Below are 22581 nucleotides of genomic sequence, written 5' to 3'. Positions count from 1 at the left end.
TTTTTTTTCAAGAACGAAATAATGCAGCGACACCATAAATTAACTTAGTGGTGTAAAAGCGCAGGCAACAAAGAATTAGGTACATCAGCAGAAGAGGCAATGCCGCAGTTTCTAAACGTGGTAGATTAGCTTAGGGCTCAAAACTGCAATATTTCATAATTTTTTAAGTGCGTGTAGGAGGCCGGGCGACCAGAAATATTTTGAGGTATGGCCCGTTGCCTGCGTCTAACACTATCACACGCTATGAGTCTGATAGTGTTGAGGACAAAACAGTACACCGGACTGTGAGCTAGAGAAAACAACGCCGAGATTCAAAGGGCCTGACTACCAATTCGGATGGTACCCCCCTTTTTTTTTTTCGAGTGCAACGGAAAGGTTACCGGTCAGAGTGGCGAATCAAGCAGTGTTAGCACGGAAAACGCCGTGGAACATATTTTATAACGTTTTGTCGATCTGAAGTGAGGATGTAGTCGTTCAGTGGAAGCATGCTAGAAACACTGATACATGAGCACGATAGCGCATAAACTTCGGTATAGGGGTGGGGGGGGGGGGGGGGGGGGGGGGGGGGTCGGCCGACAAGTGTGGTCGTAGCAGTGAGAGAGTATTATTTTGTTTATCAAGCCGATTTTCCCGTGGTTCATGTTTTCCGGGCTTTCGTGGCTTGCTGTCCAACTGATTCAGTCATTACCAAGACAAGGGCGCGTTAACGCGACAGCGTTAAAGGCCCCGTGTCGCAGAATATCCGCCGTCAGCGGAGGCGTCGGTGTTGGTCTCGGCGTTGGTGTCGGTCTTGGCCAAGAAAACAATCCCGAACCACCCCGACCACGCAGGCCCTCCGCGTGGCGCAGAGGCGCTGGTGAACTATAATGGAATTTCTCAAGCTAAAATGCGTCAGAAAAATCGTAAAGTACGACGGAACCACTACCTACAGACGTGATAGCGTCGGATTGTCATTTGAATATACAAGAAAACATGTAAACTCAAACATAAGCCCCCTTTCCAGCATTTCCACCACTCATACAGCGGCGCACCGCGGTTAGCTCCTTGCAAAAATACCATCCAGATGGCGCTCGCCTCATCGGCAGCCTAAGGTCCCTGTATGTTCCAAAGGTAGCCCAAACCATTGTTCAAATAGGAAAGGACAATTTCCTCCCCGCCCTCTACCCCTCTCCTTACTTCTTGGCAGTTTTCCGCTCTCCCATTGGACGAGGCTTGACACGTGACGAATAACCCACGCGGATTTCGTTGTCGCGGGAAAACGGCGCCATTAGTGAACGTAGAAACACCAGGACACATGTGCGCAGTGCTTGGGCATAGGCTTTTTACATTTTTGAAGACGCGCTCGGCTGCAGCATGATGCCGACTTATTGTGCTGTTGGATGTTCAAATAGCATTGCCAAGGGGGGCAAGCTTTTTGCGGTTCCTCGTGGCAAACGAAACCTCAAACGGCGAGCGATATGGCTTCGCCGTATCGGAAGAAAGAAATTTGACTGCCAGCGAGGGAGGTCATTACTGAGGGAGGTTCTGATCTCTGTTCTCACGCAGTTAGTGATGAACGCGGGAAGGTGGGTGCGTTCGCGAGTTCACCATCAGCCAACGACTGAGCAAAAAATTTTTTATAAATTCCCGGTTTATGCTTTGCGGCGAACAAAAGGGCGCATTTTGGCAATATGAATGACAGCATGACTTCTCACAGAATGAGCATAATGTAAGAGTCGCCAATTAAAGAGCAAAACGCAGAAAGCGCGCGCACACACGGGAACCAAGGCATATAACTGAGGGGAAAAGGAAAGCGCGCGGATGCATTTTGGAATTAGAAAAAAAAAAAAAAAACACGTTGAGGGCATTTAGCACATAAATGTCTCCGCCGTGTTGTGTGTGTATAGTTTGATGTAGCTCTTTGTTTTCGTAAATGCGTCAGGTAAACAGAACACCATTCGATTCCGAGAAACAATCAGCAGTAGTAAAGACTGTTTAGGATTCCGTTTAACTTGTTCTACCTTTCGTATTCCTCGTCTGAGCGATGCAGCTTCTACTAATAGTTGAAGGCACTACATATCTTACGTAGATATCTTACGTACGAACAGCCTTGTGAAAATGCGCCCAGAACAGTCGCGTTTCAAGCAAGCGCTTCAACGCGCCGCATGCGATACGGTATGAAGCGGGCGGTAGCAGCCGCGCGCTTCGCTCTCTGTGGCGGCCGAGAGGGAGGGGCGAGGAGGAAACGGCGCGGAGAGAAGGAGTTTGCGCTACTTTTGAAAAATACAGGGACCTTACGGCAGCCTAGGGAGAAAGAGAGAAACAACTTTATTCGTCAGAGTGGGGACCTAGTTCATGGGCTCCTCAGGAAGGCCAGATGGCCGCCAGGCGATGCGTGACGGCGACCTCTTCGGCTCGCTCCAGGGCTCGGAGTTGCACGTCCAGGCTGGAGCTAAGCAGCACTGCCTCCCACGATGAAGGTGAGGGAGAGGCCAGAAGATCAGGTGGAGGGGGGTCCTCTTTGCCGTCCCAGAGGATGCGACTGAGCGTAGCTAGCTCGCCGCACAGGTGACAGTATGGACTTAATCTATCCGGCTAAATGTAAGAGTATACTAGGGGTTCGGGTATGAGTATGTCTGTAACCTGCGCCAGGTGACCTCCTGACGCTTGTTTAGTTTACTGTGTGGTGCAGGCCTAGTGTGTCGTATAAGACGGTAGTACTGGGTTATGTCGTTATATGAGTGCAGGACTTCGTTTGAGGTCTCCGGGTACGGGAGGCCCACCGCTCGGCTGACGACTCCTCGAACATGTTGGTGGGCCGCTTCGTTCCCGGCCGCTTCATTCCCCGCGTCAGCCGGGACCCATATCAACTCTACTGAGCGTGGTTCTCCATTGTTTTGTTGTGACTGTAGGAGCTTTAGTGTAGTGTGTGCCACTATTCCTCGCGCAAAATTTGTTATGGCGGCTTTGGAGTCGCTCATAACTATACAGGCATCAGTTGAGGCCACGGCCAACGCAATGGCGGCTTCTTCTGCTTCGGTGGGTGTGGGAGCGCTTAGCGAGCTCGTAGTTGTCTGAGCCTTGAGTCCTGGGCCTGGAACGGCACAAACGGCGTAGGTGTGGGGTCGATCAGAGTACTGGGCTGCGTCGACGTACGCCACGGCGGAGTTGATCCCGTACGTCTTGTGTAGTGCCTGGGCCCTCGCTCTTCTTCTGCCGTCGTGGGGGCCGGTGAGTGTGCTTTTGGGCAGGGGTTTGATGATGAACATGCACCTGATGTGTGTTGGGATGGTGGAGGCGTCGCTGCCCATCGGGGACACTCTGAGGCCCACTCAAGCGAGAATCCAGCGGCCCGTTTTGCTACCTTGAAGACGGTGAACCTATGATACGCGATGTGCTTCAACGAGTTCTTCGATGGTGTTGTGAACTCCCACTTGAAGAAGTTTCTCGGTGGAGGTGTGTCTTGGTAAGCCGAGGGCTACCTTGCATGCGCGTCGTATAATGCAGTCGAGGCAAGCTCGTTCTTTCTGTAAATGTAGGTATGGTAGTGCATAGGTGAGACGGCTGATGACAAAGGCATGGACCTGTTGGAGCACGTGCTTTTCCTTCATGCCCTGCTTACGCGCGCTCACTCTGTGCAGCAGTCTCGTGGTCTGGTCCACCGTCATCTGGAGCCGGCCGCCGGTTCTGCTGCAGTATCATGCCCAGTACTTGTATGTCCTCGACGTGGGTGACTGGCTGCTGGTTTACGTGTATCCTGATGTGAGGTGGGGGTGACTTGTGCTTGCTTCGGTCGGGTGGTCGAATCAAGAGGAGCTCCACTTGTGCTGGGAGCACTCTAATCCCGCTGCCTTCACGTGTCGCACGACGATGTCGGTGGCGTGTTGTAGCGTTTCTTCAACTGTGCCGTCCGACCCTTCACACGTCCAGTGCGTGATGTCGTCGGCGTATAGCGTGTGTCTGAGTCCCGGGACTTCACTCAGTTTGGGAGGGAGGGCGCGCATTGCGAGGTTGAATAGGAATGGTGACAGGACAGCGCCTTGCGGCGTGCCTCTGTTCCCGAGCGGGATGGGAGGCGAGCGCAGGTCCCCGACCACGAGCTCGACCGTCCTGCCTGTGAGGAACGACCTGATATAGTTGTACGTTCGTTCACCGGGTTGCAAGTCGGCTAAGCTCTCGAGCACGGCCGCATGGAACACATTGTCAAAAGCCTTATGGACGTCCAGACTCAGCAGAGCTTTCGTGCTCGAACCCCTGTCTGGATGCAAGAGGTCGTGGTGTAATTGAAAGAGGACGTCCTGGGTAGACAAGTGTGCCCGAAAACCGAGTATCGTGGGTGGAAGAAGATCCTGTTCCTCTGCAAAGTTCTGTAAGCGGCAGAATATTACATGCTCCATGAGCTTGCCTAGGCAGGAGGTGAGCGAAATGGGGCGAAGATTCTCTAGGTTCAGTTTCTTGCCCGGTATTGGTATGAACGCCATCCGTGCGTGTTACCACTCAGGAGGTAAACGGCCGGAATGCCAGCACTCGTTCATGTATTCGGCTATTGCTCTCACGGACATCGGGTCGAGATTACGCAGCACCTTGTTCGTAACCCCGTCGGGGCCCGGCGCTGACGTCGTGCGCAGCTTGTGTAGCGCAGCGCAGACCTCTGCCTCCGAAATGTCAGCATCCAGCTGTTCGTTGGGAGCTCCGACATAGTGTGGCAGGTGCGTGTCGCTCTGGCTCGAGTTGTTAATGTACCGGCTGGCGAGCTCCGCAAGAAGCTCCGCGTCGGTGCCGGGGTATTGGTGTGTCATTTTCGTCAGTCGATTGCGTGCGGCCGACTTGGTGTTGCCGGGATCCAGCAGGTGTCGCAGCAGGTGCCATGTTTTCTTGCAGCCCAGCTGGCCGTGCAGATCTGGCCCCACTGCTGACGTTCCAGTGTAGAGGTGTGAGCCTCTATCTCCTGTTCGAGTTTCGCTATGCGCCGTCGCAGCTTGTTGTTGTGACGTTGACGCTGCCACCTGTGCGTGAGGCTTTCGCGTGCTTCCCAGATGTGCAAGAGGAGGGAATCCATCGATGGCTGCTCTTGAGGCGCTACCACATCGTGCGTCGTCGAAGTCACGTCGCGGCTCAGCGACATTATCCATTCGTTGAGATCCGATATGGAGTCGGGTGCTGTTTCTTCGCGTAGCTGAGGGAATTTATCCCACTTCGTAATGCGGGCCGTGGCCGTCTTCGCCCTGCTGGCGGTCGTTTCAAAGACAGTGCCAAAATGTAATGTTCGCTGCCGACCGCGTGGCCTGTATTCTGCCACCGGGCGCCCGGTATATTCTTGCAAAAGGAGAGGTCTGGCGTGGTATCTCTGTACACGCTGTTACCGACCCGTGTTGGTTGTTGCGGGTCGTTGAGTATAGTAAGGCCTAGATCAGGTGCCCTTGCGGTCGGGTTTTGGGTAACCCCATTCTGGATGTTTGGCGCTGAAGTCGCCCAAAATCAGTTGTTGCGCTTCTTTGGCCATCAGAGACGCTTTGCGGAGGACTAGTGGGATGTCAGTGTCCTTGTCTCGTGGTGAGTTGGAAATTCTGACGACGAAGAGCGGGCTGTCTCCCCTTCTCCTCGGCAGTATTTCAAGGAGTGTGTGTTGAATGTCTTTGCCTTCAATTTCGTGTTGCGTGGCTGTAAGGTTGCGGTGTATAAGGATGGACGTGTTGGGGTGAGGCCCGTCGGCCGGTCCGAGCTGATTGTATGGGGTGCAACCTGGTAGTTTTACAGGAGTGTTCCTCTCTTGTAGTGCTATGACGTCTGGTGTGTCTTGCGTGTTGTGTTGGATGTGAAGCTGCAAGTGCCCCCTCTTAGTGCGGTAGCTCCTGCAGTTCCACTGCCATACTGTCAGGGTTGTCCGTGGGGCCATGTTACATTTGGGGCGGTGTGAGGCCCTGCCTAGTGGGCTGGCGTTGGTGTGTGGCTGGCTTCTTACGGATTTCCTCTAAGATGTAGTTTTGGCTGGTGTCTGTCATTTCTTGTGTTGCGGCGAGCTGTGTGCCGTGTTTGGCTTGTGTTGCCTCCACAGAGCTCTTGAGTGTAGTGTATGCATTTATCGTGTCCATGCGGCACGCGTGAAATTCCTGAAGGTTTGTGGTTATAAGTTGACTGATCACGTTAAAGCGCGCCTCGAGCTTAGTTTCTAGGGCGGAGATGACCGCCGTTACATTGTGGCATTGTCCGCTTCGGTATGGAGCGAGGCAGTGGATGTGGCTGCCTTGCGCTTGTTTGAGCTTTGGGGCTGTCGTGCCGTGCTAGTGGAGGCGGATGAGGATTCCCGTGTTTGTGATGGAGGTGTTGATGTCGGTGTGGATGTGTGAGAGGCGAGGACACTGTCTACCTTAGCTTCAAGGGATTGGATATAGCTAGTTAATTTAGCTATCTGGGACAGCTGAGCGGAGATTTGGGCTTTCTGGGACGAAATCTGGGCTCTCAAGGCGGAATTCTGCTTGGCCATCTCCCTCACTTGTGCGTTAGATGCCAGCGACGCCGGGGGTCCAATGTTGCCAGGCCACCATCTTGGGTAGCTCTCCAGGGCCTTGGCTAGGCGACCGGAGATGGCTTGCCGAGGGGGCTCGTTGGGTTGACCTAGATCTCGAGCGGTGGGTGCGGTACCGGGACCTGCTGGCTCGGCGTTGAGGTTGGCCATTTGGGTCGAGCGGCGGGAACGACGACGACCGTGCTCGGAGGGACGAGGACCGGCTGCTGGAGGTGCCGCTGTGAGACGCACTGCGCCGGGTGACCCGGGCCGGTTCTTGTGCTTGCTTCGTTTGTGGGGTGTGCGGCGTCTTCTTGACGAAGCGGTATTTTCAGTTCGAACTGCTGGTATTGTGTGCCCCGCCGCAGACGATGCAGCGTGGCGCGCATGTTGGAGTTTCGCCCTCCTTGGGCGGGGGGTGCTCCCCACCGCAACGGCGGCATCGCTGCTTGCGTGGCAAGGGACAGACGTCCGTGCGATGGCCAACCTTGCGGCAGTTGTAGCATGACTCCACCCGGTTGTAGAACGGGTAGAGTCTGATGTCGGTGCCATGATAGAATATCCATTTCGGGAGGTCCTTACTTGTGAGTGTGACCATCAGGTGCCTAGTCTGGCCCATGCGCCTGCCGCTCACAATAGGCATTTCGGGGTTGCTGGCTTGGAGGTCTGCCAGTATCTCTTCGTCCGAGAAATCGTCGAACGCGTGAAACATGATGCCTCGCACGACGTCGTCCAGAGGGGGAGCATACACGTGGAGGTCGACGGTGCGGGTGCCCACGTTGATGGATTTGATGCAAAGGTAGGCTTGGGCATCCCGAGGGTCCACGACGCTCAGCTTGAAAGTGTTGTTGGTGGGATGCGTCCGTAGGTGATCCCGGTTCGCTGGTGGGTGATCGGGCAACGAGACTGCCTTGAGTAGGGCTTCGTGTAGCTGCCACGGTGGCACCTTGGTGAGGTCGATTGGTGACTGCGGGCGTCCCACGATGGAGATGGCGTCTGCCGGCATTCTAGGTATCGGTGCGCGTCTGCGTTGGGGTGGCAGGCGCGGCTTGGGGTTCGATGTGCTCCGTCCGTTGCCGTTGGAGCTCGCTCCCTTCGCACTGAGGCTGGGAACTTCCTTGCCTTGAGCCTTGAACTCGCGGTGGCGTCGTTCTTGAGCGATGCAGCCGGGTGACTTCCAGGAGTCGTCCGACCATTCTTCCTCTGAGATAAGTTCTCCTTCGACCATGGACTCCATGTCGGTGGGCAACCGGGGCACGTCGAGGGCGCAGTTGCTGTGGCGCGAGGCCTACCCTGGGGCCGTGCTCGGCCTAAGTTCGTTAGGCTTAGGGCGGCGAGCGGCGTGGTCCGGGGAAACTAAAGCTCTCCTGGGAGAATCTCCGAAGGTCCAGCGTAGAGGATGATGTCTACGTGGTCCTGATACCTTCCTGCACGCACTCGTGCAGGAATCATACAAGTCGGTGCAGTTGGCGCGGCGAAAACACCGAAAATCGCAGGAGCCGACGTGGAGTGCGACCGTCCACTCCGAGCGCTCGCAGCGTTCCCCCAGCCTAGAGAGACAGTGTTGAATGTAGGCTCCCTACGGGAGCCGCATGCGGAGGTGAAGTTGTAGAAAAAATAAAGCTGCAGTTGCCGGGAAGCCTGATAAGCAGCCAGGGATCTTCGAATGATATCGCGTTCCACTCTTAAAGGCCAAACTTAAGCGTCGTCGTTTTTTAGATGCGAAGCATCTTATGGCGGGGGCTTTGTCCGTCCCTCCCGCGTCGTCCCACACCCCCACAGCGCATGCGCGTCCCCTCCCCCTCTCTCCTCTCCTACGCTCCCCCCTTTCTCTCCTCTAGGAATCCGGAGCGGCGTGCACGACAGGTGGTACGACAGCTGCATACTCCGCTGGGGGCGCCACGGTAGTTCCGCGGTATGAAAATGACGGAGCGCGCGCGCCTCATTCTCTCTCCTGTGCAGCGCCGCGATGAGCGCTCGGGCCGCTGCCGCGAAACCATCTCCCGCTCAAGCTAACCACCTCCCCGCTGCTTCGCATCCACAAATGGTTCCCTTTAGCGGGAGATAGTAATTTTTTTTATTAGCCAAGCCAAGTTAAGCTCTCAAAAGTGAAACGACGCCTTTACACGTGATGCGCTGTTCAGTGTGTTCTGGCGCCACGCCTGCGCTTTTGATTTCCGAAGCATATCGTCTCTCGAATACCTGAGCGAATTGAAACAAAGTATTTTAGCTCGTACGCCTGCTAAGCATTTGGCCCGTGCACAATTGCAATAATTATTTTTAATCATTATTACAATCAATGTTACTTTCTTAAGAAAGAAAATGTAATGCATCACCAGTGAGCAACGTGTTTTGTTAAACAGCAATCATGTGCGCCGCCATGCAATGATGGAGGCAAGCGCCGCTCCATGGAGTGCACTTTAAGCTGTTTAAGCTTTTTGTTTCCCCGAGTATCGTTCGCAAAAATTCGCCTACCGAAGACGTCACTGCGCACAGCTGCGCCTCGCTTCACCTTGCGATAGCCAATCAATACCTAATCAATAATCGATCAATTATCAATACATTCCGGAAGATGCTGGGGATGACTTGGTCGTGCTTCATCATCATCATTCATCATCAGCCTATATTTATGTCCCCTGCAGGACGAAGGCCTCTCCCTGCGATCTCCAGTCACCCCTGTCTTGCGCTAGCTGATTCCAAGTTGCGCCTGCAAATTTCCTAACTTCATCACCCCACCTAGTTTTCTGCCGTCCTCGACTGCGCTTCCCTTCTCTTGGTATCCATTCTGTAACTCTAATGGTTCAACGGTTATCCATCCTGCGCATTACATGGCCTGCCCAGTTCCATTTTTTCCTCTTAATGTCAGCAAGAATATCGGCTATTCCCGTTTGCTCTCTGATCCACACCGTTCTCTTCCTGTCTCTTAGCGTTAGGTCTAACATTTTTCGTTCCATTGGTAGTGCTTAGCCTAGCCCAATTACGTGGCCAATACTTTGCGATAGCCAATCAATAGCTAATTCATAATCGATCAATATTAAATAAATTCTAGATAAGCATAACCCAGTAAGGCCCGTAGGTGCCGATCCGCTCCACTGTTTCTTTAGCCTTGCGCCACTAGTGCGAGCTACGCAATTTTTTTACTTCGTTATATGCATAGAATAAAGCGCGAAAGCTTAATAATAGACGAACTGCAATTTTAAGCATTAAGTTGCGGTAGCCGACTTACACACAGTAAATATATATACCCCATCCGAAGTACCAAGGCTTCAGTGACAGTTCGCGTCACTTACTTGTTTTTGATACTTTTTGTGGCAATTTAAAATTATAATTCCTGCTTAAATTGTGAACAGCATGCTCGATTCAATGCCTATAAATCAAGGTAATTTCACTTCCATCAACGTCTCACAACCCATTCGGGCCAGTTGTCCGTCCCTTTAAGTTGAAACTGAAAGTAGGACATCGGGAAACCCCCGTTTGTGAAACAGTCACGCATTTCTACGTCGAGCCTTTCCTTGGAATATTTTTGTTACTGTCGCATAAGTGGCTACTACAGCAAATATATCGGCACATTACCTTCAGAAACACGTTTAGACCGACGTATGAATGACAACAAATACAAGTATATAGGCTGCAACCCTGCAAAAAAAAAAAAAAGGCGAAAGCTTGCGCTAGGCCGCGCAAAGCTCAAGAGACAGCGAAGCTGGCTGATTGATTGCGTCTCTTGGTAGTAGCTAGGTTGAACTAGGCTATGTCGAGGTTTAAACTTGATTGTAGCTAGGCCTATACTCGTCTCCGTCATTAGTGCTAGAACTGGAAAGGCTGCGGTAGTACTGGAAAGGTGCGCCGCGCCATCACGCCACCGCCGCGCTATCGCCGCCGCCACAGCTGGTATGACGTCATGCTCCTCCGCACCGTCACGCTACCACCGCGCATCTTTCCACTAGCACAGATAAAGTTGGGCATGCGCCTTCGCGCGCGAGTAGCGCATGCCCGGTCAGTACCGGGACGCCACGGCGGCGATGACGACGGGAATGCCCTTCGAAAGTCTGTATAATCGCTATCAAAATAAAACTATATCGCCAAAGTGGAATATCATTCTGCAATGTTGTTGAGAAAAGGAGGCAATTAGGCACTATAAAGGACGTTTATCAAATTAATACAGTGATTTGTAGACGTTGTCAGAGGATAGCAAAAACAAATTAGTATTTCCTGCGAGCTTCTCGGTGTTTAAGCACATGATGACAATGTCGGGAAATTATTGGTGCGTTTGCTGGGAAGCCGTGCGCACTCAGACCTTCTGAAGCGCTCACCTTGAAGCTGGGAAATAATCTGTATTGTTGCCCTAGCGAAATATATTGCGGATATCTACTCATCTCGCAGTCCAGCAGAGACCAAATGCACCTCTTTCGTATTGCCCTAAGGATGCCCTTTCACATTTTGGCAGCTGGAGCCAGCGCAAGCAGCTTGCTATGACAGTGCGATGTTCTACCCATGCCGCGAAGGCAAGAGCTCCTTGCCTTCTTCAATGGCGCATTGATATACCATATTTGTGCAAAGTGTCCTGGGCGTTGCCCGCTTTGAAACATGGGGAATGCCGCTAGTCTAGCCTCGTATCACCGTGTCTCTCTTCACATTTGTCGTGGCGAAGGTAATGAATAATTAGTACACAGCAGATTGAATTCGTTTTCGGAACAGGAAAGGAAGCTCCCAGTGTGCATGGCTGGTTTTAGACAACGGCAATAGGCTCAGACAGTGTATTAGATCCCATACGTCGTAGGCATACGGGTTACCAGCGGCGCTACACTTAGGCACACAGCGCTCTGCGGTTTGCGCACACCTGTTCGACAACCGCAGCACGGTTCTCTTTTGAGGAAACAATGACGACAACTACGCGTACAGTCCGACAGCGTTTACGCTTTCAACTAACACGTCGGGCATGCCAGTTAGCTATAGTTTAAATCACCGAGGTTTCCCTCGAAGACAATACGCTAAGTAAAGAAGCGTTTCCGACTTACCGGCAGTGGTACGGGCGAGCGCAGCGTCTGCCACAGGCAGAAGCGGAGTTGGCTAAAGACGTGCGGGAAAGGAAAAGCGATGGCGAAGCCTTCTGCTCTTGCCTCGTGCTGGGGACCAAAGAGACTTGGCGATCTCGACGGGAACTTACGTGTTGGCGCTAATAGCGCTTGCGCTTCCGTGCGCAGCCCACGTAAGGGAGGTTCCCCCTCTCCCCAACCTGCCGGCGCGCGCCCGCCTGACGTTTGCCACGTGGGCGGCCGCCTTAGAATCACGGATTCCCATAAAGTCCCATTTAACATTATAGATAAAATGGTCTGTCAGCGCTTGTTTCTTTCATCGAATCTAAGGCATACGACTGCGTGCTATACAGATCTCTACATAGTCAATCAAATGGAATCTAAAGGTACTACAGGCAACGTCTTGCATTTTATACGCATCTTCGTCAGTGTCTCGTTTTCCACGTCGTCTTGCAAGCGCCGTTACCAAGGAGAAAGCATGTCTCGCAGTGCTTATCCCACCTGCTGTTCCTGGTATATTTGACTACACTCCCAATGGCAGCTGTTTATGGCCGCGTGCTGCTCTAAATGTCAATATATGCCGACGAAGTCGGCGTTTGGGTCTCAGGATACAGTCACACGCGTCTGGCGTACTGTTGAATGAGCAACTGTATAAATTCAGAAATTCTTGGAGGAAAACATGGGGAACGTCAGTACACGCGATGTTACAACTCTACAGGCCGCTGTTTCTCGGATATCTGAGGTACAGCTTACCTGCACTTAGCAATACCTGCAGAAGCAACAACCGCACAATCGAGAGGGCTCAGGCACAGGCACTCAGGGTTTGTCTTGGATTGCCGCGCTGCACGTCGACAGCGGAAACAATCGCGATAGCTCATGATTACCCAGTCACAACTCATATGGCATTGGAAGTACTCAGAGCACACATCAGGCACATTGACCGCGCCCCTTTCCATCACCTCGCCACGCTGCCGAAAGACCAACCAAATGCCTCCTTTTGCCAGGTGATACCGACGTACCGTGACTGCCACCCTCGAGATTACACGCCTGCCGAGAGGCTGCTATCACCTCCTTGGTGTTTGGCTCGCCCACAAGTTCGACTCTCGGTACCAGGGATTCGAACTAAGCAGGACTCTCGTCACCAGCTCTCTAGCAGCTATCTCTACTCATGCTGCACGAGACATGCAAGGACCACCTTCACATTTACACTGATGGCTCGACAACCCTTGACGGACCTACAGGAGCTGTGATCTTCCCCTAAAAAGCCGTGACCTTTCAGTTTAAAACTTGTCACCGGACAACATCGACTGTTGCGGACTTTGCTGCACTTCGCCGCGCCCTTCACATGCTTCATGAAGATTTACCACGAAAAGGGAGTATATTTCATAATTCAAAGGCAGCCCCACAGTGTCTGCTATCCGCTCTGTGTCGTGGACCACAAGACCAACTTATGCTTGAAATAAGGCAGATATATGACCAACTAGTAGAAAAAGGACATGATATTACTTTTCAGTGGCTCCCAGGCCACTGGGCATCAGGGGCAACGAACAAGCCGATGAAGCTGCTAGGAGGGCTCACGAAAATGTTGTGAAGGAACCCATTTCACTTTCAAGAACCGATGCAGCAACAAAGCTTCGTATAGTCGCGCGTGATGCCACTTGATCCACGTGGAACACGCCAGGTTTCCGGTATACTCGACTGCACCGCTTGGACCCATCCCTCAGACTACATATTCTATCTGGACTTTGGCGAATCGAGACAACTGCTCTCTGCCGACTGTGGCTTGGAGTACTTTTACGAATGCTTTTGCTTGCCGCATCGGAATGGCTGACAGTGCTACCTGTAATAGTTGCGACAGCGAGGAAACAATCGAACATATCTTGTCTCATTGTCCCCACTACAGCTCCCAGAGACCGACGCTCGTGACGACGTTGGCGCGCTCTGACGACCGGCCGCTTTCTGAGCAGACGATCTTGGAGTGCCGGCTGATGCGGTCTTCACACCAGAAGGCGGTGAGCACGCTGCTGAGGTTCCTCCGGACAAGCGACCTGCTTGAACGACTCTGACACTCATGAGTTCCTGTGTGTGTGTGTGTGTGTGTGTGTGTGTGTGTGTGTGTGTGTGTGTGTGTGTGTGCGTGCGTGCGTGCGTGCGTGCGTGTGTGTGTGTGTGTGTGTGTGTGTGTGTGTGTGTGTGTGTGTGTGTGTGTGTGTGTGTGTGTGTGTGTGTGCGTGCGTGCGTGCGTGCGTGCGTGCGTGTGTGTGTGTGTGTGTGTGTGTGTGTGTGCGTTCGTGCGTGCGTGCGTGCATGCGTGCGTGCGTGCGTGCGTGCGTGCGTGTGTGCGTGTGTGTGTGTGTGTGTGTGTGTGTGTGTGTGTGTGTGTGTGTGTGTGTGCGCGCGTGTGTGCGTGCGTGTGTGCGTGCGTGTGTGCGCGTGTGTGTGCGTGTGTGTGCGTGTGTGTGCGTGTGTGTGCGTGTGTGTGCGTGTGTTTCTGTCTCCCCTTACCTCTTCCCCAGTACAGGGTAGCAAACTCGATATATACCTTCCGGTCAACCTCCCTGCCTTTCCCATCCCATTTATCTCTCTCTCTTTATAAATTCAGACCATTTTCCATACATGGTTTGTCAATAGAAGCAGAGTCGTCTGTTGTATTTTTGCCTGGGTTAATACGGAAGGCTACGAAGGTGTTACTGAACGTGGGAAGTCATTCGATCTCCCGTGCTACAAGTCATAACTTCCTGGGTAACATTCTGGGCAGCATACTCTTATGGTGACGAGCTGAGGACTAAGTATAGGCCACAATAATGATATGCGTTCGCGCACTTTAGTACTTTTTTTATTAAATGTACTTAAGGAGAGGTTGGTGCCTATATGTGGCCTTGGCTACTCCTCTTCTCTTGCATGATAGTTGTCCTCGGAATGTTGTCAAAAATCACAAAACTGGACTAATGACCGCATGTACGAACATTCACGTACTAAGTTTTAACTGCAATATAAATAAATGTTCGCGCAGCAGAAGAGTTCACATAACATAAGTACTCGCAAAACTGAAGTGTTCACACACATGAGTTCACAAAGCATAAATGTTCACAAAACCAAGTTCAGAAAGAGCATGTTGGGCACTTGCGAATTTGGTCCCTCTTGAATGCCGCGCTCTAAATACAACAGTCTTGTGCGCAGAAACAAATGCTACATGAACACGAAGACACCATGAACATGTAATCAAGAGTGCCTGTTAATAATAACAATGCCAGCAATAACTAATGTCTCACTTAGTATTCTTGTGATATTTTTTATTCCTCCAAAAATTGTACTAAGGCGAGCGCAGCGATGTTTTGTAGTTTTTCTGTCGGCCATGGACCCAAAAGTTTTCCTATGGATAGTGGTCGTCTATCCAAGCCATGTAGTTTCTCTGAAAGCTTCTTACGGGGAGTATCATGTTTTTTTACAGTGTAGAAGAAAGTGTTCTATGTCTTGCTCAGCCTCTTCATATGAGCATGTAGCACTATATTAGTTTTTCTTATCCTGTACAGGAAGCGTTTAGTATATAGGCACTGCCTAGCCGAAGCCTATGTACTGTTGTTTCAACCAATCGGTTAATTTTAAGCGGAATATTGAATTCTATTCCAGGATCAATGTTATATAATTGAGAGTTTTGCGTATCATTTATGAAGCAAGTTTCCTTGGACAATTTACCGCATAGTCTGTTCCATAAACAACGCGCATCACACGTTGCTAGAGGAACTAGTCATAATTCATTCTTTTGATGAGCTGCACGGGCCATGTGATCAGCCATTACATTTCCTATGATTTCACAGTGACTTGGAATCCACTGGAAAGTTATGTCGTGTTGTAAATCTTTTGCTATGGCGTATGTCTTCTGTATTTCGTATGCCAATGGGCTGGTTGTTTTTCTTAAGCTGATTTCATTTAAGCTCAGCAATGAGGCTTGCGAATCACTCAGAACTACCCAGCGAAGAGGTCCTGAATGCTGACATATGTAACGTAACGCAGAAAGCATTGCGTAAAGTTCTGCCGTTGTGGACGTTGTAAATTGGCAAAGCTTATAAGCCTTTTTCTTTTGGTATGCAGGTATATAAAACGCTGATGTAGAGCTTTGTTTCCCGCATGATCTATCAGTATATATATACGCGAATGCGATCTACGTAGCGTAAGGATGTGATAAAGTTTATTGCGTTATCGCAACTACGGGCATATCACATTTACGACCTACTCCAGGAATTGAAGTGACTATTTCTGGAATTGCAAGTCGCCATGAGGGATGAGTTCTGTATGCAGACCAGTATTCGTAAGCAGGTAGTAGGTTTTGCACCGCCGTATTTCATCATGTATGCGTGCAGTGGTTCTACCTTGAAGGTCTAGGCATAGTGGATTATTAGCGTGTTGTGTTGCCAAACGAAAAAAGTGACGACAAGTTTCCGTAAATCTTAGTGCATGAAAAGTTGGTTGGCGGGACTGAGCAATTACCAAAGCGCTGGCAGATGCACGGGGAACGCCAAGACATATGCGAAGGCTTCTGGCCATTAATCTTCGAATTGTTTCTTCTAGATTACGGGATATTCGATGTAGTACAGGGGCAGAGTATGCTATTCTTTGTCTAATGATCGCCGAGTGAATGCGTAATAAAGAAGTGGTTTGACTACCTCATTTCACTTCAACAAATCCACGAAGAATGTTGATTAGGGTGTTGACTTTCTCCTGTAATGTTTTAATTTGGGGAGCCCATGATTGCCATCTGTCTATAATAATACCCAAGAATTTATGTTGTCGCACAAGTTGCAAACGCTGAGAGTCTAGCACGAGCAGGAATCTTTTGAGGCATTTCCTTGTAAAAGGAAGTACAGCAGTTTTCCCAAGTGAAATAATCATACCTCTACTTTTCAAAAAATCCTTAATCACTGTTAAGCCAGCTTGTAACTTTTGCTGAACGGCTTGAGTACTCGTGTCAGATGCCCATATGCACAAGTCGTCTGCATATAATAAATCATTCAAGGTAGCAGGCAAGATATGGGGTTAACACAGTTAAATAAAAATGGACTGAGTACACTACCTTGTGGAACGCCTTGATTCACTTTATGCTCTCTGATTTTGCCATCAGCAGTTTCAATATAAATTTTCCTGTCTCTTAAGAATTCCGCAATCCATCTCAGTGTTCGGCCAACTATGCCCAACTGAATTACCCATGCAGTACATGAGTGCGGCGGGCTATGTCAAATGCACGCTTTATGTCTAGAAACACTGCAATGGTGGTTCTTCCACAGCTCCTCCCATGATCTACTTATGTAACAAGATCCCAAATAGCATCCATCGTACACCGGCGCCTGCAGAAGCCCGCTAAATTTTCGGGCAGTGCGTTGGTGCATTCTGTCCACCACTGAAGCCTAGCATCAATCATCTTTTCCATAAATTTACATACGAAACTTGTCAGGCTGACAGGGGGGAAAGAATTTAACTATAAAGGAGTTTTACCCGGTTTTAGTATCGGAACCACTCGCGCAATTTTCCAGGAAGGAGGAAGAAATTCTGATATCCACGCATCATTCAGTAATTTTAATAAAGTATTTGTGGCTTCAGAACCCAGGTTTTTCAGGTCAGCATATGTGACCCCGTCAGGTCCAGCTGCTGCCCTCTGGTGGCATAATAAAAGTGCGTTCTTTCATTCTTCTAGTGAAAACCGTTGATCTAGGACATGATGATCGCTTCTGATAGAAAAATTGATCGATGCTTTGACTTCGCCGACAGAACTACTGTATTCAGATGTGTTTACTGCTGCACTTGGGCGTGTAATAAGCTGACAAAACTCGTTTGCAACAGTTTTTTCTGGTACTTTCTGGACTAAAGCTAGAGCTCTGAATGGCTGTTGGTGCGTTGCTGGTCCACTTAAAGAGCGCAGAACATTCCATAATTTTGATTCAGGTGTAAAGGGAGTGAGTGAAGTGCAGAATTCCTGCCAGCGCTCTGTACCTAGTCGCTCCAGCTGCCGACCCATACGATCATACACCTTTTGGCATTCTCGGTAATCTTCAAGAAGGCCTGTGCGTCGATATTTTCTCTCAGCTCTGCGGCGTATAGCTCTGAGCCTCTCGTATTCAGAGTCTACACCAGCGTAACTATCAGAAATCTTAACAAATTTTGAACAAAGGTTTAATTTGTCTTCGATAAGTGGTAATAGACTGTCTGTATCACGGACAGCATCAGCTTGAGTTGTAATGTGATATCGAAATGCCTGTCAATTTGTTATTTTTGTAGAGCGCCGATAAGTCGAAAATCGTAGTCTAGGATGCTGTATTAGGATAGTAAAGTGATCACTACGCCTTGTTTCAATGTCTGTTCACCATGTTGCTCCACATGCAATATCAATTGAGCAGAGCGTGAGGTCGAGGCAGCGGGAGTAATTAAAACCCTGTAGGAAGGTCACTGAGCCGTCATTAAACAAACACAGACCACTCTTCTGAATTGTCTTTCCTAGCTCATTTCCACGACGGTCGCAGTAGGCGCTTCCCCACATGACATGGTGTGCATTGAAATCTCCGCAAAATATTGATACGAGAGAGACATTCTGTCTGGGGCAGGCGACAAAGAAGACGGTTCTGTCGGGTGCTGGTGACTGTCCACCATCTTGGCTACTGTGTCTTCCACGTTGTGTAAATACAGTGTAAATAGTCCCGCCTTGTGTTGTTTTACGTAACATCTTTGTGGTGGAGGATTTACGTAACAATATTACATCTTTTGTGTATTTCTGAAAGAGGCCCGTCAATGTGGAAAATGAAATATTTGTGGAAGGCTGTAGATAAACACTGACAATTTTTAGTGATATTTACTCGGCCAAACCGAACTTCGCAGGCTACGTATTCTGGGATGTCTGACGCTGTAGCACGTAATAGCGCTGACGGCAGGTCTCTTCGAACACAGATCATCGCTCTGCTCAATCCTGAAGATCGAGAGGATGTATAATCAACGTAGTTATCTAGCCGAAAAGCGTTGTCTATACCGGCCTCTGTAATACATAACACTGGAAAGGAGAACTGAGCCACCAGTTTTCTAAAATCCGCACACTTAGAGCGAAGACTATTCGCATTTCACTGGAATATGGCGACATTTTGATAACAATTATTCATGCCCCGTCTGCGCAGAGGCTGACGTAGCGTTTTGTAATGTCACTTGTTCCATCGACAATACGGCCTTGACCTCCGGTAGGTTATTAGCCTGTGTAATCGGGACAAGTATGGCTTTTAAAGCAGAAAACAACATTGGAATGACAAATTCAGCAGTAGACGCTGAGAGGGTCCCCTGTTTCGTTACAATTACTGGTTTCGGTGTGCTTGTATTCTGTCGTATGTTAGTCACGTGGTTGCTCTTCTGACGAGATCCCTCCTGAGGTTCTTGTCGAGCTTGATGTTGGCTTGGTGATGTCCCAAAACTTTGTCCTCGGTTTTGTGGTATCTTGCGACTTTCGCGTATGTCATAGAGGTGTCCTGATGCTTATGCACTTGTGTCCGAGGTGGTTGCACTGGCTTCATCGTATTCTTGTTTGGTTCCGGTGCACCACGCTGTTGGGTGCGATCATAGATAATGTCTTGTTGTTGTTGAAGAGCTGCTGCTTTGTTCTACGGGTAGCCAGAAAACGATGTAGTGTGAGGTCCGTTGCAATTCGCACACTTAGGCTGTCTTATAGACTTGCAGTCTTTGTGATCGTGGTCTTCTGCACATATTTTGCAGCGCCTTGTTCCTCGGCAGTTTTTCGCTAAATGACCAAATCTCTGGCAGTTACAGCAGTGCCTGGCTGGTCCCAGATATTCCTCGACTGGATGACAAGTGAAGCCAAGATACACTCGCTCTGGGATTGCTCAGTCATAGCGGAATTGCAAAATCACACTTCTCACTGGGCGCGATTCCACAGTGCCATCTTCTTGGCATATGTAACGGGTCTGGCGGATGTTACTCCTGCCTCTCTTAAATATTATGTTAATTGTTCTTCCATGCATTCTAGAGGTACATGTCTAATTTTGCCAACATTTCGTATGTATGACTCCGGAATAAATGGCTTCACTAGTAAGCCAGCTACTTGCACACATGACAACAAACTCTTGGTTGAGGCGAGAGAACTCACAGTCACTTAGAAACTTCCGTTTTTGTTCACTCGGGAAGAACTTACTTTCTATTTTGCTAGCGTAACGATTTCTGAGGCGACAACATTTGGGTTTACTTTCCAGAACGTTTTCGTTTCTTCAATTGGTTGAAATACCACATGAATACCCTCGAACCTTCTTTTCTTATATGTCACAAGAGTGAGCGGATCTGCCTCCTCCTCACATTCAATCTCAATATATTCTTCTTCTTCGTCGCGAAGGGAGTACGTCGATGTTTTCTCATTCATGTACTCGCTCTGATCTTCGACTCACCTTTTTCGCACTGCTTACTTCGTCCGACATGCTCTCGTCTTTACTCGTCGCATCCAAGACGAGTGTCGGGGGTCGAATGTAGGAGACCCTGGCGGCTCCAGGCTGGCTCACAGGCTCGTCGGTTCCAAAGCCATGCTGCGGTAATGGCGGCCCTTGCCACGCTTGCACATCTCTGTTGCTGCCTTGCCCCTCCGCCACGGTGGCAGCGATGGAACGTCAGCGCTTGGTGTCGTCGCGCCGCTCACCGGTATCATTGATCGCAGCTGCTGATGTCCTCGAAGCCGTAAGAAGTTTACACGGCTGGCTAATATTGATTTGCAGGAGCACAGAAGGCAGAACAGCGTTCTCCTATCACTATTCTGTCGTATGTTAGTCACGGGGTTGCTCTACTGACGAGATCCCTTCTGAGGTTCTTGTCGAGCTTGATGTTGGCTTCGTGATGTCCCTAAACTTTGTCCTCGGTTTTGTTGTCCCCTTGCGACTTTCGCGTATGTCATAGAGGTGCCCTGATGCTTAGGCACTTGTGGCCGAGTTGGTTGCGCTGGCTTCATCGTATTCTTGTTTGGTTCCAGTGCACCACGCTGTTGGGTGTTGTTGTTGGGTTAGTGCTTTGTTGGCTAACGCTTGGGCAAGCACAAGCGTTCCATGCCAAAGTTGCACAGCGCTCTAGTGACCAGACGCAAAAGTTACCAAATGCCCTTGGCGTGTTCACCAGACAACCAATATGAACACCTAGAGATTCTATATTGGAAATGTCATCGAGTGTTTTTGGGTGTCCCTCAGGTAGCCTCAAACGAGAAAGCCGTGCACGAGGCCCAATGTATACCACTGCGTCTCATGGCCTGCCGAATGCTGTTGACACAGCTTCTTCAGCTGGGTAGTCCTTCAATGGTAAAGCCCTTTTCAATAAGGTAAGCACTGTAGGCCTTGATCCTGCTTCTCTGCAGCACTAAATACATTAGTTATCCTCGGTCTCAAATGTACGAAACGAAGGCACCAAACTGCTCTTGTTGAAGACGTTATTTGTGACCTAACGATTAATGTTTGCAGTCCAACCAACTGACACCATCCTCTGAGACCCCCGGTTGAGCGCTCGAGTACCTGTATACATATTGTCCGTACAAATGGGAGGATTGGTTGGCATTCGAATGTCTCCAGGACAAACCGCCAAAAGTGGGAGGTAGGCCATTCCGTGCGTTAGCCATACATCTAATCGCAAGGACATGAACATATCTGAAGGTTTCTCCCGGAATTTTACAGAATGCACGTCGGTGGCTACAGCACCAAAGCACCGGTGTGTGCTACATAGTGCGGATGATCGCCATGACATGCAGTTTAACCTTGATAAACGTAATGCGGTGACCTATGTCTCCAAGCACTCAAGTTCACCTGCATCTGACGTCATCACTCACACGCCTCTTTCCCATCTTGAACTAAAGAGTTATGCTACGAAGTTTATGCAAATCACACTGGGAATATGCACTGTTGCTGCAGACTGGAGTAGGAGTCACCTTGCGATGTTCAGTCCTATAAGCCTGTGGCACTATAGGGATCTATGTATAGGTAAAGTTATGGCATGATACTGTTTCGTATAGAATGGCTCGCGGCGGCAATGGTATGTCCTTGCAAGGGACGCTCGTCAATATATAGAGTCACTAATCTTGCTTCTACCGGTATATATGAGAAATGACACCTAAGACTCCATACTGCTGCGTTTTTAGGCATTAAAGGGATACGGACACATATTGTGAAAATTTTAAGAAAATGCTGAAAATGAATCCTCAGTGTGTGATTACACCGAAAAGAAGTAGTCACTTAGCTCATTTTTGAGCCGATGGCTTTATTTTTGGCGTTCTTGCGATCGCGCGCCTCGCCGCCCTACCCGCGGAAGTTGGCGTGACGTCACGACACCCTCGTGGGATAGCCAGTCGGCCGGCCGCTGTCATTCGAAGCGCGCCGACGTCGCCATTGCGAGCATGGATTCGAGCTCTGGTGACTCTACCAGCGATGAGTACATGTCTGAAGACGAGGACCATTCCAACTTGGCAAGAAATATTACCGCTTACGGTTGCGAGTCTTACGCTTCAAGCGACGAAGAGGAGTAGGCGGCCGTGGAAGTGCCGGTAAGGTTTTCGCGAACCGTAGCGCGAAGATTTCGCTCTGCACCAGATACTTGTGCAAGAATTATTTGTCATTTCCTAAGTAAACTTGCTTTTTTTCAAGAGCGCACGCAGGCGAGGCAGCTGCGGGGTACTTCAGCACTGCGTGGATGACTGAATAGTAGTTTATGCTGTAGCGTGAGCAGCTACCGTGAGGTTTCAGTACCTCCGACACTCTCACGTCCACTTCGCCAGCCGCCCGACAGATGGCAGCACGCTGTCTGGCGTTCTCCCCAGTTTTTCCTGCTTTTAGCCTGTGGAGAAGCAGAGCTGTGTGTGTGTCTGCCCCGCTGCCATGTAGAATGGATCTGGTGAGTCGCGCTCGCACTCGCTAGCTTTGTATTGTTTTACTATGCTTTGCCAACATTTTTAAAGACATTACTGCCTTCGTGACCAGCCTCCGGCATCTCGCCCCAGCTTCGCCCTCACACTGCTCAAGAAGCCTGCAAGTGAACGAAAACAGTACCGACATATTTTCGCCT

General features: G+C 50.1%; 1 protein-coding gene across 3 annotated transcripts in view; it reads right to left on the bottom strand.

Annotated features, from left to right (window-relative positions):
* The window catches only part of LOC119446131 (beta-1,4-N-acetylgalactosaminyltransferase bre-4), a 57201-nt gene that overhangs the window by 20014 nt on the left and 14606 nt on the right, over positions 1–22581 (bottom strand). Inside the window, exon 1 of one of the 3 annotated variants that reach the window (XM_049663936.1) lies at positions 11500–11633. The exons of the other annotated variants lie outside the window; for them this stretch is intronic. The gene's annotated coding sequence lies outside the window, so the exon portion shown is untranslated. Of the gene's footprint in view, positions 1–11499; positions 11634–22581 lie in introns of those variants that run through there. 3 annotated transcript variants of the gene reach the window in all.

Source organism: Dermacentor silvarum, chromosome 3 (genome assembly GCF_013339745.2).
Source record: "Dermacentor silvarum isolate Dsil-2018 chromosome 3, BIME_Dsil_1.4, whole genome shotgun sequence".
Classification (NCBI taxonomy): domain Eukaryota; kingdom Metazoa; phylum Arthropoda; class Arachnida; order Ixodida; family Ixodidae; genus Dermacentor; species Dermacentor silvarum.
Note: the sequence above shows the minus strand (reverse complement) of the source record. Positions and strands in the feature narration are given on the sequence as shown.